Source organism: Stegodyphus dumicola, chromosome 3 (genome assembly GCF_044657685.1).
Source record: "Stegodyphus dumicola isolate Sdum_Otavi_A_Nest chromosome 3, ASM4465768v1".
NCBI lineage: Eukaryota > Metazoa > Arthropoda > Arachnida > Araneae > Eresidae > Stegodyphus > Stegodyphus dumicola.
In genome coordinates this window covers 218,810,156-218,830,090 of record NC_140770.1, presented here as the reverse complement: position 1 = coordinate 218,830,090, position 19,935 = coordinate 218,810,156, and the positions used below count along the sequence as shown (strand labels likewise).

At 32.0% G+C, this 19,935-nt stretch overlaps 1 protein-coding gene and 1 long non-coding RNA gene across 4 annotated transcripts in view; one reads left to right on the top strand and one right to left on the bottom strand.

Annotated features, from left to right (window-relative positions):
• LOC118185156 (protein turtle-like) overlaps positions 1–19,935 on the bottom strand; it is a 657,136-nt gene that overhangs the window by 377,442 nt on the left and 259,759 nt on the right. The gene's annotated exons all lie outside the window — the stretch shown is intronic.
• LOC146998271 (uncharacterized) overlaps positions 13,903–19,935 on the top strand; it is a 50,570-nt gene continuing 44,537 nt past the window's right edge. The window contains exon 1 of the long non-coding RNA XR_015040053.1: positions 13,903–14,023. This is a non-coding gene — a long non-coding RNA (uncharacterized LOC146998271). The remainder of the gene's footprint in view (positions 14,024–19,935) is intronic.

The following is a 19,935-nucleotide window of genomic DNA, read 5'->3' as shown; positions in this document are numbered from 1 at the left end:
GAAGTTAAGCGTATATTTCAGTCTTCGAATATTTTAATATTTGAATATTACATGCGAAATAATACTTTTGACCTTCGACCGAAAATGTGTTACGGCCATAGAAAAACTGCTGCTAGCAAGCCATATGTAGATAGTAGATGTCCGATCCTTTAAATAAGATTTGAAACAAACATTGGTTTTATATTTTAGAAATTGTTATAATTTTAAATAGAAACCGTACTGCTGTGGATTTGTAAAAAGCTATCCGAATTTAAAAAAAAAATAATTTAATTACATAAATAATATCTTAATTATTTTTAAAATGCAATAACTTTAATAAAAACAATGCATTAATTTTCAAAATAATGAATAAAAGACAAACAATTCCACTTCTAAGACTTGCTACCGCTACATTAGTAACACTTTTCATTGATGATGTATTCATCATCTTCTTGTGAAAGAGGGATAATTGCAAGTTGCACTGGAAGAAACTACAAAAGACCTCCTTGGCATATTAAAAATTAAATAAATGACTTGGATTCTGTATGTGTTCTCACATTAGTTTTCCAGAAAAAAGTAATCAATAATTTTTATGGAAATTCTAGTATAATTAAAAATAATTTTCACATCTTGAATTACAGTTTCCTTGCAGCATGCTTCAGCCTAACTCAATTACGCCATCACTTACAAAGAAACGGATATGGGTTGAGCCGAAATGAAAATTGCTTTTTCCCCCACTGCCGCCGAAGAAAAGCTACTGAATACACTCGAATAAAAATCTTTCTGTATTATAATAGGCTAAGCTAAAACCCTACAATATGCAAACTTTTAAATTTATTCATATTAAATTTGCAACTACAATCAAAATACAGAAATTTCGAAATCAGAAGAAAATTCTTCGTTTTCGATTAGAAAAAAGGAGTGTTCAATACTTTGTGCAATTACAGGGCGAGAATAATCAAAAGAATTTATTTAAAACCGTAGAGTCACTAGAATTTTTTCAGAAGTCAGGAAACTGAAGAAATCTACAAAGCCTTCGTCGGAATTGGAACTCCGAGCCTCCAGAATACATTTCCAGTTACACCACGAAGGCATACGAAAAGGAGAGAAAATGTATCTTATAAAATTATAAAGAAACTACAGTAGTGAAAAATGCGGTAACATTGAACTCAAACAGATCTTAAGATTCAATTTTTACTTTACTACTTTTAATATGATACAATATTTAGTTTCAGTGCTCGGTTGAATATGTTTGCTTTAAAAGATTCTCTTTCCCCTGAAGAACAGAGACCTGTGTCTGATCTCTCTCAAAATCTCATAGCTTTATTGTAAATCTGCACCAAACCAAGGGGTCTGTTTTGCCTATTTTAATATGTTACACTGGATTAAATATCTTCTATTTGGTAATAGGAGGTTCTCAAGGACGTTTGTTCTGTAATCACTATTTCGTTTGCATCAATACATGGCCTGAATTATTGTAGCAAATTTAATCACGGTTTTGTAGATTCATTACCTGCACTTGGATTAGTACTACTGGTACAGTGGTTTGTTTGGCCTTGATGGTAAGCCAAATAAATCATCGTACCATAATCAGCTATAATAAGTGAGATCATAATCTATATGATCTCACTTATTATAGCATATTTAATCGCGGTTGTATAGATATATTACCTTGTAGGACATTAGGTATTTTTTGAAAGCAGGAGAGATGAAAAATGAGGAATGCCCTCGCCGGGACTCGAACCACGGACCTCTCGAAAAAGCGCCGAGTAGGCTGACCACTACACCTTGAAGGCATGCCAAGAAGGTGGGAGAAATACCTTATAACCTTCACTTGAATGAATAATACTGGTGCAATGATTTACTTAGCCTCGAACACAAATAAACCCCTGCACCATTATCAAGCTGAAAATCTTTTTGCAAATTTTAATTCAAATTATAAGAAAAGGTAATTTTTAAGAAGGGTAGAATTTTACTGTGCTCAACTTCGAGTCAGTAAGAAGTAGTTTGTTTAATTATGAAATAATCGGCCCACCAGCGGCGGAGCGGTAAAGTCGCTGAACACTGGTAGTTCGGTCCGAGGTTCGAATCCCGCGAACGGGCTGGCTGCATGGGCGTTTTCGTGGTTTTCCCCATGTGTAACGTGTATACGAGCCAGTTTCCCTTAGACAGTCCTCCACGAAGGCATCCCTCCCCGTAGGCAGATAGCCCTCGAGGCTTTGTCATAATCACACACACACAATTATGAAATAATCATGCATTTGAAATTAAAAATGCATTCAATATAATATACTGGGCGCGTATATCTTTATAGTTTACTTACAAATACAACACACATGTGCAAAAGAATCTTTGAGTAGTGTACTGAAATTTCAGATATGTAAATTTCTTAACTATTACGCAGCATCGTTGATTAAACAGTTGAAACAAGGAAATATGAAAACTGAAGAGATAATGAATTTAGCAATCAAATAATATAATGTAGCACAGATTACGTATGGAAACTAAAATCAATGCTTGCATAAATAATCATTATAGCGAAGACATGATGTAACTCTCTCTCCTAAAGTAAATATTCTGTCAATGCCGAAGGCTTGCATTTAGTGGAGCCTAAAAATTGCTGTCTGTGTAAATATCAATTCATATCAAATAATCTACAATAATGATAATCAGCAGTTTTGTGAAATATTTAAGGAGGCTGAAGCTGACAATCCTGTTTCCAGTATTTCCCAATTTCTTCCATGACTTTGGTTTCTAAGTCCTTGCTCTTTGTTAACATTGTCATCATTTTCATTGTAAATCTTGAATGTAATTTGTAGAAAACTACATTTAGAGATTTTAAGAAGCAATTCAAAAATTAAAATCAAGACTCCTGTATAATTACAAAAGTAAAAATGTATTCGAAATAAAATTAATACGGGAAAATAGACAAAATATGTTTTAAACCTGATAGTCGGTTTAGATATACTTAGCAATTTGAAAACAACACAGATTAAACCACAGAAGAATTCGTTCAGAGTTATATTTAATTTAAACTATTGGACAAGAAGCTAGTATAGTTTACTGTAAAGAGCAAGTACATTATCGTAGTGGTTATCAACTGTCCATACAACTGAAGCTTATGCGCATACACACGCAAAATTTTCGTCCTTAATGTATTTTTAAATACATTTGCAGAAATTAATTATCTTCAAAACCTGTTTGTCTTTCGTTTGCACTGGAGAAACTGAAATCAATAAAGCTCCATTGCTTTTGCGCTAGGTGGTGTAAAGCATCATTCCGTTTAATCAATTTTTTCTAAGTTCTGAAGACCGACAGAATTTCACATTTAATTGTTTTTATGCTGGATAAAATATTTTTGCAATCAAAATGAATGATCAAAATGAAATCAAAATGAACTAGTATGAAATTTAATGAATGGGAGAGCAGGAAATAAAGTGAAAGCAATAATAAAACTATAGTATGAAACTATTTCATGAAATAGTATGAAATAATGTAACAGTATGAAATGTAATGAAAAACTCATAAAACTATATGATGTTAATCTTTTGATGAAATTCTAACTTGCAAAATGGTAGCGGCGTCTTTACGTCGAGGAGCAATTAGGACAAGTCATCAAGGTACGCACATCTTACTTTTCATTTTTCAAATTGTTGCTATTAAATTTTAATGTCCTCTGTTATTTTTAAAGAAATTTGTACACTTTATTTATGTTAATTAATCACTTATTTTATGTTCTGAATCTGACTTGTCTCTTTTAGTTTCCTGTCAGCATGCAAATTAGCTCACACGTGAAGGTTCGAGATTGTTTTGACAGAGCGTATTCTGCCTGCCGAAGGCCACGTTATTAATTAATTATTTTAAGATACACATTCTTGTCTTAGACGCTGCTTTATTCTTGCCGATAATGCTTTCACGCAGGTGTAAGCTTCGGAGCCAACTTCCGCATTTAAATTACTCTGAGTAGCCTTTGGTAAATACATACATAAATTTAGTTTAAATTTAAAATTCTATCTTGAGTTCACATCATACATGATGGCTTATTTATGAGCACCAGATGTGCCTTCTGTACAATTTATTTAGGTTTAAATAAAAGGGTCTTTTACAGTTTTCTTACATTTCTGTTCCATATTAGACAAGTTCACTTATAGTCTCAGTAAGGATTTGCCAGAAGGTACATTTAGTGAAAAGCATCTTCTGTACAGATTAAATAATGAAGAATCTGCATATATATATATATATATATATAATTTATTTCCTAAACAGTATTATCTCCTAAGTTTAATTAAAGTAGAATTATTTTAAAAGTGTGAATCCATACTGGTAAGTTATATTTTGAAAGATGTTTTGAAGTAATTTGAAAGCAAAATGTTAATAATGTTTTAACGGGGACTGGAGTTAAATCATCACGAAGAATAAAATTTCAATTGTAAAAGGAAAAATTAAAACATGTAATCATTGTCATTGATCGGAAATTAGTTGACTTTTTAAGGGGAACAATAAAAATACGTAAATACGAAAGCGTTTCGTCTTTACTCGAGTTATAAGTTAAAGCCAAACCGGCAATTCTAGTCAGGCCAAATATTTCCATGAATAGAAGGAATTATGAACCAATGCTTATACTCAAAGAACTTATTCTTATGAAGCATTTTAGTTTATTCAATTTGGAGTAAAAAATGTGGGATGGCATCGTTCATTATAATCGGATGACGCGGCAAGCTGTGAGAATAAATCTTTTACTTTTGCGATGATAGAAATCAGACGATTCCGCCATTAAGACGATGATGGGACTGAAAGATGTTTATATGTAAAAGACGGTCGATTCTCTTCATCTGTAAATATCATCTATTCCCTTCTACACGAGTAATCATTTTGTAGTTTGTAGCAACTATTCATGTTTCATTAAATTATAGAGTTTTCCATAAATCGGACTAGTTTATTAGCCCCTAGACAGCCAACTAAGAAGTAAGTTTATAGACATCATATTCCTAGACAGTAAGTATCGATTCTACACACACACACACACACACACACACACACACACATATATATATATATATATATACACGTATGTTGCATGGTGAAAATTGAAGGTACTTAGAGCCATCAAAGTTTGAAAAATATAATCCTCCAACCGAACATGGGCACTGAAAGCCTGAATTTTGAATTTCTAATTTTATATTTCGTATTCTGTAAAATGTTAATACATTTTTGACTAAAAAACTCTATTTGAAAGCAACAATGATTTGAAAGCAACACTGAACGGAGTAAAACATTATCTCCTGCGGGCAAGACTGTCTATCGAAAATTCTAATGATACTCTGTTTTTAGATATTGTTATTTTGCTACTGAATTCAATTTTATGCCACGTAAGTGGAAAGAACGTGACATTTAGTTAATAAAGTTAAGCTAAAACTAAACTCAGTGGCGCAACAGCGCTAGTGGGCAAGCAGCCCTAGTGGGCCAAGGTCTAAGGCCAGCAGTGCTCTGAAATCTGCTTTCTTGACCGTGGGCCCCGGGGGCATATAAGCGTTCTGCACTGCGCCACGCGCATAGAGTAAAATCCATACTTATGATTGGACATACTTTCCAATGGCATTATTTTCTCTTAGCGTAAATGGCTTAGCGATTCTTACTTTTTTTTTTGAATGACGCACATGAGTGACACCGAAGCGTGAAAATTAGTTTGCTTTCTTTGAAAAGAAAACATTTAGCTGCAACTTTCTGCACATGGCTTCCTGTTTCATGGAATAATAAAATTATAAAAGTCTTTCAAAGATGCTGTTAATACCATAAGCAATCTTAAGCGCTTAGATATATAAATAGAGTTCATGAATTTAATGCAAAAGTCAAACCACGACGATCTCGATCCAACTGTAAAGGCATTGTGTGCTAGTAAGTATATTATTACTGCAATTATTACATTCTGTTCCTTTCACATTGCAGAAAATATTTCCTTTGCAAAAGGGTATGTTATTTCCATGTTAATATCCATAACTTTCAAATTTCTAATATTCTGTTGCCTTAAATGAAATAAAAAAGCGCATTCAGTATTGTGGCTGAATTTAAAACAGGTGTATAATAAACTCCTTTCTCTGGCAAACACTACTTTTATGCAAAGGTATAAAAGATGTTACACATTAAAAATGGGCAATTAAGTAATATTATTCCATTTAAAATACGTATCTATTTCTCTATCCCAAATCTATATTAGTTCAATTTCAAAGTAAATTTTACATTTTCAGAATGTTATAAATAATATGAATTTACTGTCTAATCACCCAATATCGTTTTTGCTATTCCCGAAAACTGACTTCTATCATGCTTTCGGAGATGCATCTGTACAGAATGTATAATATACGTGGAATAATTGATTAATAATTACAACACCTTTAATATAAACGATTTTAAAGTAAGAACGCATTTATTAACATTCTCTGCAATTAATACACATTTATGGAACTAACGCATGAAGAAATAATACTGCCTCTCTAGGCACAAAAAAAAACCTACATTTTTATATTAAATTCACCACACTACAGAGTTGCAAGAAGTGTGATGTCATAACCACAAAAATACAATACACGTGATAATCTTTTCGGTACTGCTATCAAAATGTAAGCAAACGTTATGGAGGTGTACTCTCAAGCCCAAGCAAAGTCAAGACGTTCCTAAACGTAAACGAAATTATGTCATCGGAAGTCAAATTCAATCACGAGGAGGGATTTTCCTTATGCGCGTGGTGCGGTACAGAATGCTTATATGCACCCCGAGGGCGTAAGCATATGCCCTGAGCAAGTGGTCAGCTTAATCCCTGGACCCTCATGGTTTAGTTCCGAAGCGAAATTTAAAACATTTTATCGACCCAAGGGATGGAAATCAAAGGATGAAAGGCTGAGTTGATTTTGCCCAGCCCAGCACGGGGGATGAAAGGCATCAAGGGATGAAAGGCCGAGTTGACTGCCCAGCCGTAGCTAGCCACTGCTCCACCGGGCCTCAAACTTAAGTTAAAAACGTTAATAATAAAAAGCTGAAGAAATTTTGTAAACCTTCTTAATAAGAAAACTGAACATTGATATGATGAACTGAGAAAAAACTGAAACGAGCAACAGAAAGCCTGTATGCGAACATTTAACACTGGATAAGGAACAATGCACTAATTTTTTTTGGTAATTTTTCTATTGAGATGTATATGGCATAATTGCAAAGAAAATGATACTTAATAATAACGCTGAAAAGACGAAAGGAAATGGGTTACGAAGAGTGAATGCAACAGCAGACTGGAAGACTGTGAACTCACGAGAACGTAAAAATCCTTATCAAGTCCTTTTGGGCGACCGTTAAAATCCAAACACTTTCAAATGTTTTTTACCTTTTAAAATATTTTGAACATACCATTTTAAAATGTTAGTTGAAGTTTCAGTTACATTTACTGTTTTTTAGTATTTGAAGAAATAAAATTACCTTTAACCCCTACTATCCCTACGTTTAAAACTGCTTGGAATATTTATTACATTATATTAAAATCTTTCGTTCAATCTGAGCACAACGACTACTCTTATTAAACATATTTTTAGACCACTTAAAACATTACATCTTCCTCCCTCTAGAATTTAGAAAATAAATCTGAACAAAATATATGTGAATAAATATGAATTATTCCTTTATTGCAAAAGATTAATTTTGCTTAGCACGAAAAAACAAAACCAAATTAAAACTTTTTCTTTCGCTTTTTAAATTTTTTATAGTTTGTCTTCTTTATCCAGCCTTAAAAGTGTGAATTTTACTAGCAAAACATAACTCTAATTTCCATTCCCGGAGGAAATCCAGTAAAAATCGTTGTTTCAGTGTAAACGTGTTCTGGCAGTGGACAAATATCAGAGAAAATCTAGACTTGCTCCACAAGCCACTGATCACAAAAGTAACGAGCGAGCTAGACTTCTGTTTGTTTCGTATCACTCGTCCTAGTTTATGGATCTTGGTTGTTCACGATGCTACAACTCCAAAGGGACGAGGGAGCAATCTGCAGCTGTAGAAAAGCGCGGTATGAAATCGCGATTTAGTGGCGCGTTTTCCTTATGAGTTTTGGCGTCACTCCGGGGATATTTGCCCGGAAGTCTGAGGATTTCTCATTAACGTTGACATTTACGCTTTGTCCGCCATTGTTGTTGTCACAAAGCGTCATCACAAATGTCCTGCGGTAGGATAACGTATGAGTGTATGGGGAATTGTTAAGATTATGTAGGAAAGACTTAATGTGAACAGCCCAGAGAGAATAAGACAGAAACTTTACATAATTAGAAAATAAATGATCTTAAGAGAACAATTTTACTAAACGAGTATTTTACACTTTTATTTAAAGTACCACTGCTGATATCATTTTTTTTTTAGTCCCAAAGAGGCAATTTGCCCTGAAGGAATATTGTTTTCGTTTTGCGATTTTGCTTTGAAACTTTTGCAAGGCTGTATCACTTTTCAAATCGTTGCCACCAAATGTTATAGGCCTGTATTATATCTGAAGAAATTAAATAATGAAGAATCTGCATAAATGTATGTATGTTTCTAGCATTGTGATAAAACACCGGTTCCTAGAGCCATCAACATTTGACTAACGGAATCTTCCATACAATATGAGCATGTGGAAGACCCATACAATATGGGCATGTGGATATACTTCCATGTAATAATGGCCTAATTTGAATTTGAAATTTGTTTCATTATCGATTTCATATTTTGTAACACTTCAACGAATTTTTGGTTAAAAAACTAAACGATTTAAAAGCAAGAAATTGCAACATTTTTATCTCCAGCGCGTGAGACTGCGTATCGTAACTTCTAAAGATATGCTCAATTTAAAAGTATTTTGAGATATTGCTCTTGAACTGAATTTTATGGTTTAAGGGCGAAGAACATGATATTTAATAAATAAAAGTAACACACAAAATGTTAAAAAAAAAACGCCCCTTTGGACGTAATTTAAAATCCGAAACCTTTCAGAATTTTTTGGTTAATTTTTTTTTTCTTTTGCTCGTTTAACAGTATTTTTGCAAAAAGGGGAAAACTAGCTTTGTTCCCTTAAATATTGTTTCCAAATATGTCAGTTCAATCACATACATTCATCAAGAAATTTTTAAAAATATCTTTTATTAATATGAAATCCAACATTTCCGGCCTTGAAATTAAAAATTCCCATCATTAAGGTATTTAGTTAGTTAAAAGCAATTATTAAAAAACTCACTCATAGAAATACCCTAAACTTATGCATATTTATTACAAATTAAATAGGTGAATGTTTTTCTTACCTAAGATTAAATAATTTATATTCACAATATATATCCAAGCCCTCTACAAAAGATTTCAATTACATCGTTAACAGGCATAATAAAATGGCGTAGATGAGTAAATTCTACTTTGTATTCTATTTAAATTCTCTGAAGTATATTTGCAAATTTCACGCTAAACATATGAAACAAATTGTTTCTTTTTCTTTATAAGTATAACTTGCCCCTAATAAAAATTTTAACTCCAGGTTATTTTTAATTTTTAATTTTAAATAAAATTTTATTTTTAATGATTTCGTTACAAACAGTAGTGAAGATATTTTCAAGAAATTCTGGACTTCTGGTTTTGAAAAAGAAAATAATTGGCTATATGTAATAAGGAACGATATTTAAAGATCTAAATTCCTACGCACTTTGTTTTCAAATGCTTTATGTACATTGCACAGAACAAGTGACAAAATAAGCATTTAATTCATTGAAATAGTTGCAATACTTCATATATCGAAATATCTATCATAAATATATTGTGTTGTTGAAATATATACAGATGTGTACATACTGAATAACCTTGTAATACAAAGAAGTAACATTCAAATGAAATCCATTGCATGTTCCAAATGAAAATGCTTTTATCACTAAATTACATCTTACGATTTCTCTTCCACATCTAATGAGTGATTTTCAATTCAAAGTAATTAATTGTTATTTTTAGCCCAAAGGAGCGTTAGCCCAGAAGGGCTATTAGTCTCAAGACGGGATTTTACGTTGAATCACTATAAAGTCTGAACCACTTCAGATTGCTGCAACCAGATACTATCTCCCTGTATTATATTTAAAAAATTAAATAGCGAAGATTTTGCATGAATGTATGCATGTTTTTCGGATTGCAAAAAAACATCAGTACGTAGAGCCATCAAATTTTGAATAACGTAGTCTTCCATTCGAATACGAATAGCTGAAATCCCGAATTTTGAATATCGAATTTGCTTTATTGTGTAACATTCATATTTTGTAAAATTTTAATGAATTTTTTATTAAGAAACTCAACGATTTGAAAGCGAGCAATTCCAAGACTGTACGAAAAAAACACTTTTATCTCCAGCGCGAGAGTGTGTATATCGGAAATTCTAAAGATATGCTGTTTTTAAATATTTTATTGTGTATTTAAATTTTTTAATACTTTAGCGAACTTTTCATTGATTAAACTCAACGATTTCAAAGTAATCAATGTAACACTGTACGGAAAAAAAAAAAAAAAAAAAAAAAAAAAAAAAAACATTTGTATCTCCAGCACGCGAGACCGTCTATCGGAAATTCTGAAGCTAGGCTGTTTGTAAATATTTTTGGCTCAAAGGAACATTAGCCCAAATGTCCTCGAAATGTATATGTGTATGTAAACGGAAAAAATCGCCCCTTTTAGGCATAATATGAAATATTAAAGCTTTTATACTTATATTTTATTGTTTAAAAATTTTATTCTATTTTTAAAACTTTTACAAGCATTACTACATTAACCAAACCTTATACAATGCTCAAAACAATTAAAGGATATTGCGGTTTTAGGTGGATCTTGTGGCTGGGAAACGTTTTAGCTGATTGATACATGGTCGACAGAAGTAGTAGGTTATATGAGAATAAATTTGACGTTATATGAGAATAATACACATGTTTGGCAGAAAAAAATGCATTTTATTGCGAATTTATGTACAAAAGGAATAAAGCACAATTTGAGCATATGAGAAAAAAAGAATAAGAAAAGGTATTTTCTTCAAAGGAAATCATTTTCAGTAGGGGATATGGTTTCCACGGACGGCCAGCAACGTTGAACACCTTTGAGGCATGAAGTCAATGAGGCTATTAATCACCAGTTAAGGTATTCTGTTCCACTCTTCCAGAAGAGCTCTTTCCAGCTCTTGGAGAGTTTGTGGGGGTGGTTGGAGACCAGCAACTCGTCTTCCTAGAGCGTCCCAAACGTGCTCTATTGGATTCATGTCTGGAGAACACGCTGGCCATTACATTCGTACAATTCCTTCCTCGAAAAGGAAATCCTCCATCAGGTTAGCACGATGTGGCCTGCAGTTATCGTCCATTAAAATGAAGTCCTCTCCGATTGCTGCAGCGTAAGGGACTACAATAGGTCTGAGGATCTCATCCCTATATCGGCGACCAGTCAGAGGTCCATCTGGAATGATGTAGAGGTCTGTGCGCCCGTCAATGGAGATGCCACCATACATCAACACTCCCCCACCGCCAAGTCTGACATTTTCGTACAGGATTATTCCTACTGCCACGGTCCTTGCAGATGAAAATACGCCTGTTATCAGGATGAACAGAAAAACGGGACTCGTCAGAAAAAAGAACATTGCTCCATTCATTTCTCCTCCAGTTCACATGCTCTGTTGCCCACTCCCTGCGGTCGCGACGATGCCTTGATGTTAGTCTAACACATACCATCGGTCGGCGAGCATAGATACCTACACCATGGAGTCGGTTTCGGACAGTCTGAGTTGAAACCGTGGTGCCATTAGCCGAGCGAAGGTGTTGTTGGAGAAGAGTAGCATTCATATTTCAGTGTCTCCGAGTCGTTAACACTAAGTAACGATCTTCATTGGGCGTTGTTGCCCGTCTACGACCTTGCCCTGTTCTTCGGCCTGCAATTCCAGTTTCTAAAAAACGGTTCCAGATCCTGGAAATCACACTTTGTGACACTCCAATGGCTTGAGCTACTTCGGCTTGAGTTTGGTCCCCTTCTAACCTACCAACAACTCTCCAAGCTTCTAAATCGGTTAAATGACTTCTCTGAGACATCGTACTCATCGAAACAAAGCAGTCACTGAATGCCGATCATCCTTGTCTTCATTGTCTTTTGTTCAGTTGAAAGTCAAATTTCATTCGCTGCCGCTGAAGCGACGTTTTTGACGTCGAACTCAAAATTAGCATACTCCACAGTTTGAAAATCAGAAAAATTTGCATTTGTGATTCTCTTCTTTCATTTTCGGCAAAAAAAAATCGCTTATATCTTTATTTTATATAAAACTTGCAATATCCTTTAATTGTTTTGAGCAGTGTATTTAAAGTATTGCATAGATATTCCGACTTTAAAAGTGAATTAGTTAAATGAAATTAACAGCAAAATAAATTAAATGCAAATAAATCGTTTCATTTCGACACTTATAAGCAGCATACTAGAAGTAAGCTATACGTGCATTAAATAAAAGTTGTCTGTGTTTTACACTAGATATTTTCTATTCGGAATTATGCATGGTATTCTGTAAAAGTAGTCCTACTGAAAGGAAAAATGTAATTTTTACTGTTAGAATTAAATAAAAGGCATATTCATAAAAATATAGTAAACAGCTTTGTATCAATTAAAATATTGTTATTTAGTAATTAATCTACTCCTTTTGGAAAACATAATTTACATTCGTATTACAATATGGAATTTTGCACTTTACTTTTAATCTAATTCAAATTTTATATTAGTTTGCTGTCAAAAAATAATTACTTTCAAATGACAAATATCGGTTCAATTAAAAAATTAAGCAAAATTTATGCAATATTATTAGAGTTAATATAATATACATACGTATCCAGGCTATCTATTACTATATTAATTTCATTGTATAATTTCATCCTGTTATTCAAATGAACCAGTGTTTTTCCTTCGCAATTTAACTTGCATGTAAGTAACTCAAATGAAAAATTTGTATTTATCTTCTTCTATAGCGAATTGAATATAAAAATATACTTCATGAAGCTACAAAATAATGCTAAAAAATCATTTTTCAATTTATTTCAGTTGTAATTCTCCTTCAAAATATTACTATTGCAAATGCAAAATAATACCATTAATCTAATGTTTTATCGTAAATATATTACATCTGAAGAATTCTGATTCGTGCAAACTATATCGAAGCATTTCTTGTTTAAATAATAATAAAGAGTTCTAAAGGAAAATTTTCCGTGATTTCCGTACTTTTTAATTTTAATGACATTCCATCTCGTCCATTTCAACGTGAGCATGCAGGAAGTATATATTCATTGGAATATACATGTCGCAGGCTCAAACGTAGATGTGTACGTATAAAAGTTAAAGCTTTGATGATACAAATAACTTTGCTTAGGAAAGAACCACTGAACACTGCATGAACACTTCATGCTCAAGAAATATATACGAAAACTGAAGAATGCGGAGCTAGATCTATAACTCATAACTGATGCATACGAAAAGAAGGTGAATGCATTTGCAGAAAAATTTGCTATATATAATATATTATATATTATATTTATATTATATATTATATTTATATTATATATAGTATATTATATATTATATTATATATAATATATTATATTTCGTATACTTATTTGGTATAAATGATTTCGTTGAATTCTTTGAATAACTAAAATAGTCAAATAAATATCATTGCTATTTATACATACTGCAGTAAAAATATTTGGAGAAGAATAGCAAAAATTCGTTTTTCTACACAATCATATCCATATAATGACTTTTGAAGAATAAGTGAAGCTCAAATATTTAGCTGAGGAGTAATAGGTGTAGAAACTGTATTGCACCAGATGGCGCTGTGTGCGCTTGAATTCTTCGAACTAGTGTAGAACCTTGATGATTGCGAAAGATGTAAGACCAACGCGGAACATTAACCAAAGTTTATCTGTGCTTCTGTTTGTTGTAAATGTATTTAATTGTGTCGTCAATAAAATATAGAGAAAATGATAAAAGACGAGAATGCGTCTGACAGGTAAGTGAGATTTCTTTATATATTGAATTGAATTGAGTTTTAGCGACAAAGAATGTAAATGCGTATTTACAATAGGTACATTGACATATCCGTACAAAATACCATCTAAAACTAAAGTCCTCTCAAATCTTTCTAAGCAATTGATATATAAAAAATATCTTCTATATTAAATGACTAAAAAGAAATTCGTCCGCTTTAATCTTCCAGAAGTAAATAATAGAAATAAAATACAAAAAAAAGAAAAAAGGAAAAGAAAATCTGAAAAGTTTCAGATTTTAAATTACGTCCAAAGGGGCATTTTTTAACATCTTGTGTGTTACCTTTATTTATTAAATATCATGTTCTTCTCATATAAAACATAAAATCCAGTTAAAGAGCAATATCGGAAAATCATTTTAAATTGAGTATATCTTTTTAGAATTTCCGTTACACAGTCTCAAGCGCTGGAGATACAAATGTTTTTTTCTGTACAATTCGTTAAAGATTTACAAAATATGAAATCGATAATAAAACAAATTACAAATTTGGGCTTCCAGATGCCCATATTCGCAGTAGGATTACGTCATTCAAAATTGGATGGCTCTAGGTACCGTTGTTTTATCACAATGCGAGAAACATGCATACATTTATGCAAATTCTTCATTATTTCATTTCTTCAAATATGATACAGGGCGATAATATTTGGTGGCAACAGTTTGAAAGTTAAAAGGACATTCAGAGTAATCGCAAAACGAAAACAATAGTGCCTCAGGGAGAAACCACTTTGGACTAAGAAAATAATTGAGAATTTAATTATTTGTTCAAAAGGTGATTAAAATTTTACCTTTGAGAAGCATTCATCTACAGTTGAGTCAGTAAACACTTTTCATACTGCGCAGAGATGTTAATGGCATTGTAGGCAGCTTACATGTTTTGAATACTCATGGTATTTGGAATAGAATAAAACCATACCTTTTCATTTAAATAAACTGATACTTTATTTCCAGTACCTATAATATATTGAGTAAGGATACCATTACAATCTCTTAGCTAAACCCGTAATTTAAAAACTGTATTTATTCCTAATTCATTAAAGTTATAAATTTCAATTTTGTAATTTATGTGTATGCAGAATGTCATTAAAACACAATCAGAAAATATTCCTTCAGAGCATATAACAAAGTAGTCTGAAGTTTAAAATCTGTAGTACAAAGTTTATAGGTTACCTAATTCCTCAGAACATAAACTTTTTTTCTATACGTAAAATTATGTCTCGTACAAAGATTTATACTTCAGAAATGTAACGGTAAGGATAAAATACACTCTTCAGTAATGCACTTCTTTATTAAAAGATATAATTTGTCGTTAAGATGAATGAAAACAACTGACATTTCTTATTTAAAAAATATGTTTCTTAAAATTTAGAACAGAAGGATTCTAAGCTATGCAAGTAAAAGCGGCTATAAGCATATATAGTGAACGATATATTGTAAACTAATATGTTAAGATAAATTGGAAACACTTAGATATGTAAATTAAGTGCAACTAAAATGGTACAATGAATCATTAGATGGTGTTGCGCTGCTCATAATGAAATTAAATTTGATAGGTAACGCAGTACTTGATATAAACATAAGCGGATTAGTGGACTAATGTATATTCACCTATTCATGATATGTCATGTCACATAATAGCCAGAGTAACCTAAATCCATTTGATATTCAATCAGTGTATCTTTAGATGACTTACCAATTTGGAGCTCTCTGTGACTAAATTTGCCAACACAATTGCAATTAAACCTTCCTGTCAGCAACTCACTTCAGCTAATGGCTTGAAGTAATTTGAACACAGTATCAGTCGAAACCATCATTCAACATACTCTACTCAAATATATAACATTTTCCAATAAGGTTTATCAAAAATATCTATATTATCCAAATACAGTTTTTATAAAATTAGAAAAATATGATGTGAAAATTATGTTTGCCGTAACATTAAAAAAAAAAAAAAAAAAATCCCGTTCCTGCAAAGCTGGCTTCAGTATTTTTTCTCAAACAACAGTCAATAATGTTTTTATTCAATGATTTGAACATAAAATGAGATTTGATACTCCTGGTGCTTATATTGTATTTACATACGCTTAGAAAATTCAAAGCAGTTTTAGATTGGAAATATGCAAAAAAATCTTATTGTAGATATCTATCAAATATCTATACCTATATCTACATATTATCTATATTTCAATATATGTGTATGTATAATGTTATATTAAATATATAAATTTGTGCCCTTTAAACATATAGAATAATTTCAATCAATATTACTGCTCAGTATAATTTATAAAACACTGCATTATTGCTATTAACTATTTAAAGGCTTTCCCTTGTAATAAAATTATTTACTTCAATATTTAATCAGTAACTGCATGAATCTAGAAACGTGAGCCTTCATTAATATGAACACGCATAGTTATTAATGTCTGCAATCAACCCACCGACAAATATACGATACTTGAGGAGGTAGCATTTGGAATGAATTAATTCACTGAAAGAAGCAGTGTTCGGTAGTTTCTTGATGTTTGGTTTCAAAATGAAATACGATACTCTATATGTGTGGCTCGAAGTAATTAACCATTCACCCATTTTTAAAGCATAAAATTAGTTGCTTGTTTGCTACAATTTTGTTTTAGCGTATTAATGAAATCTTATCTAGGAACGGAAGAAACAATTTCATAATTAAATTTAAAACGACATTTTGAGAGTCAGTAAATAGATTCTCAAGGCTTTACGTATCTCCTCATTCCAATACTCCAAAACGTAGTTTCACTTTACATTCCGCACTATTCTTCACCAGAAGGATGACAAAACGGTTAACATCTCCATTTTAATAATGAAGACATCTTTCCTGCCAGCAGACTGATTCACATTAATGTTGGACCATGAATTTCAAAGGAACAAGGTTTCACTGTGGTTTAAGTCATGTATCGAATAACAAACATAAGTTCCACCTTTTATTAAAACGAAATTATTTCTTTTGTTCCAAAGGTAAAATTATTTGTCGCATTTCTAAATAACAAGGTTATTTAAAAATCAGTTATTTGCCAAACATAATCCAGTTTACAAATTTGAATTTTTTAATGCATGTTCATTATGAATCATTTTTAATTATCACATCACATTCTCACATCCCTCTTCCGAAAAAAGAAAACTAAATTTTTTTAAGCACGTTTTTTCAAAACATTTGTTTCGCGATTCGCAACAGTATTATATTTCACTGTGTGAAACTTCTTAAGTTTTGTATTTTTGCTGCCTTTCATTCTGAGACAAATTAATTTTTTTTAAACTTTAACCAAACAGCTGCAAGGAAATACTGCACACCTTCCTGCGATTTCTGAGGACACAATTCGTTAATAAGTTTATTGCGCCGTTTAGAAGATCTGTGTTTCGAATTCCAGCCACATCATTTGATTTCAGCTGGATTTATTATGATTCCTAACTTTAACCCAATACTCTCAAAAATTTCCGCAGGGAAAATGTAACACTTTAGAGATATAAATAATATGAGGTAGTAACACATATAAAACAAAAATTTTCAGATATTATTTGGATTTTATTAATATTTCAGATATTATTTGGATTTTACAAGCTATCCTTAATAGGACAACGGTCTAATAATACCTTACTAAATTTTAAAACAAAATTTGCTTACTTACTCAAGAGACAACTTGCATTGAAAATTGTGAAAAACAGTCAATACGAAGTCTAATATTGCGTAATCTGCAAATAGTTGTAGGATTTCTATTGCATATTTTTGATTGGCATCATCTCTAGCGTCCTTCGAGAATTTATTTGCACACCGGTTTGTCTCTACAACTGCAAATGATATCATGTCTTCAGCCATCATGTGAAAATGTTCAGCTAAAGTTTTTCCTGACACCACATTTAAAATATTTAACATTTAAATATTTTATTATATTTATTATATAACACATTTAAATATTGAAAAGAAATACAACTTGGTGAAAGCATGAATTGGGGTTCACATTTTTCTACTTATGGGTTTTACATCAAAATTTGATCTTCACAGTTTTTGATAAAATTTTTTTGTTCCTGCGGTATCTTCTATATTAAATTCGCCAAGTGATACTGATATGTTACATTTTGTGGCAGAATCACCTATCTGTTCTTCATCACTAACTGAATCAGGTTCAGGGGGAATAATAACCATTTCAAGCTCATCAATTTCTTCATCATAGAGATAGTTCATATATTCAAGAGCCTCTGGAGCTATTAGAAATTTTCTTGCCATTTTCAAAATATTGATCTTTAAAAGACAATTGGAATTTTCATTCGAGTAATAAACAGGGAAGTAAATGAACTACTTTAGGAAAACATACTGTGAATTAATTTTCAAGAACAAGCGCATGCGCAGTTCTATAGAAAGGTTTCATCTAACGTCATAGCTTTGAATGCCCACAGGGGAACCATTAGGATCCAAGGTTAAAAAGAATCTTTCCAGGCTATTTTCTATTTAAAATGTTTATTTTATAGAAAAGTACACCTGCTTCTACTATTGCTAAAGAAACATAACATAGATGAACCTTCTTTTAGTCAGAAAAACCTATTTAGAAGGTTGTGTGACATTTTAATTTTGTAATATAGTACAAAAGATACCCAAACAAAATTCCAGAATAATATACTCCCAAATCCTTCATATGTCATGCTAATGTATAGTAGTTGTATGGAAAGTTAGTGTTCAAAATTGGTTTGAAGGAATGTGATCCATGAATTGGGGGAGTGACAAGGGAAAAAATAGTTGAGAATCGGATCGTTGTCCTATTTATAGGACACATGCAAAATGCAAAGAAATACCTTAAAAAGATAATTTTTTTCCATGGATATTTTTATTTCTATAAATAGTATTACAAGTCTACTAACAGAAATGTATATATCTGTTCAGAAAACAATATAGATTTGAATCCTAAATAACGGCTTAAAAATAAATAATTCTAAAGGGTTATTATTAAAATCAATTTTTTAATGAAATTAATTACGATTGGCCATATTTTTAGCCTGCATATGAAACTTACGTCATTTACATGGGAGTTATGCCAAATGTTATCTATTTGTTTAACTTTATTTTTCGCTTAATGCAATTTAATTGGGTCGTCCTATATTTAGGACATGCTCCAATAAGTGTTAATAAACGGATTGTCTCTGCAATGGTGCATGGACTAAAATTTAATGAAGGATAATGCCTCACCACGTGAATTTGGTCGACAATTCCAGGTCCTATTTTGAATTGCTCATAATGTTAAAAATCTCATTTCCCTTGTTTTTGTTGTGTAATTGGTTAAGGTATAGATAAAGCTGTCATTTGGAAGTCTATGGCTTGAATGCCAGAGAAAGCACAGATGCTTTTTCTAGCTTCCTGTTTCAGAAAAACCTAACGGTCCTCTTTCATTTTCATATCAAAACACTCTAAGTACTATTGCATGACCAGTAACCACTTGTCTTTTGTAAATATCATTTTAGGTAAGAATTAAATATCCAAGGACTATTTTCTGCGAATTTGTATGTTTGCTTATTATTTCGGGCAACTTTTCTTTATACCGTCGTCTTCATTATCTTCGAGCAACAGCCTCGTGATTAAATTTATGGGGCACTTTAGAAGCCCTGTTCAATGCCTGCTCTAATGCTACTTCTAGAAATCTGATCAAACAACGACTACTGTCTCTTGAAGCGTTATTATCGCTAGTGTTTTTTAAGTAATAGCGGAATGTTATGGTCATTAAAGCAAGAAAAAGCAAAGCTTTATTGCGCTTTACGTTTCCTTCCACTAATGGACTAGTACCATAACGTAAGTTTCAAAACATAGGTTTCTGCAGCTAATACTTGATGATCTACGATTTCGCTGATCTTTGAAAAGATGAG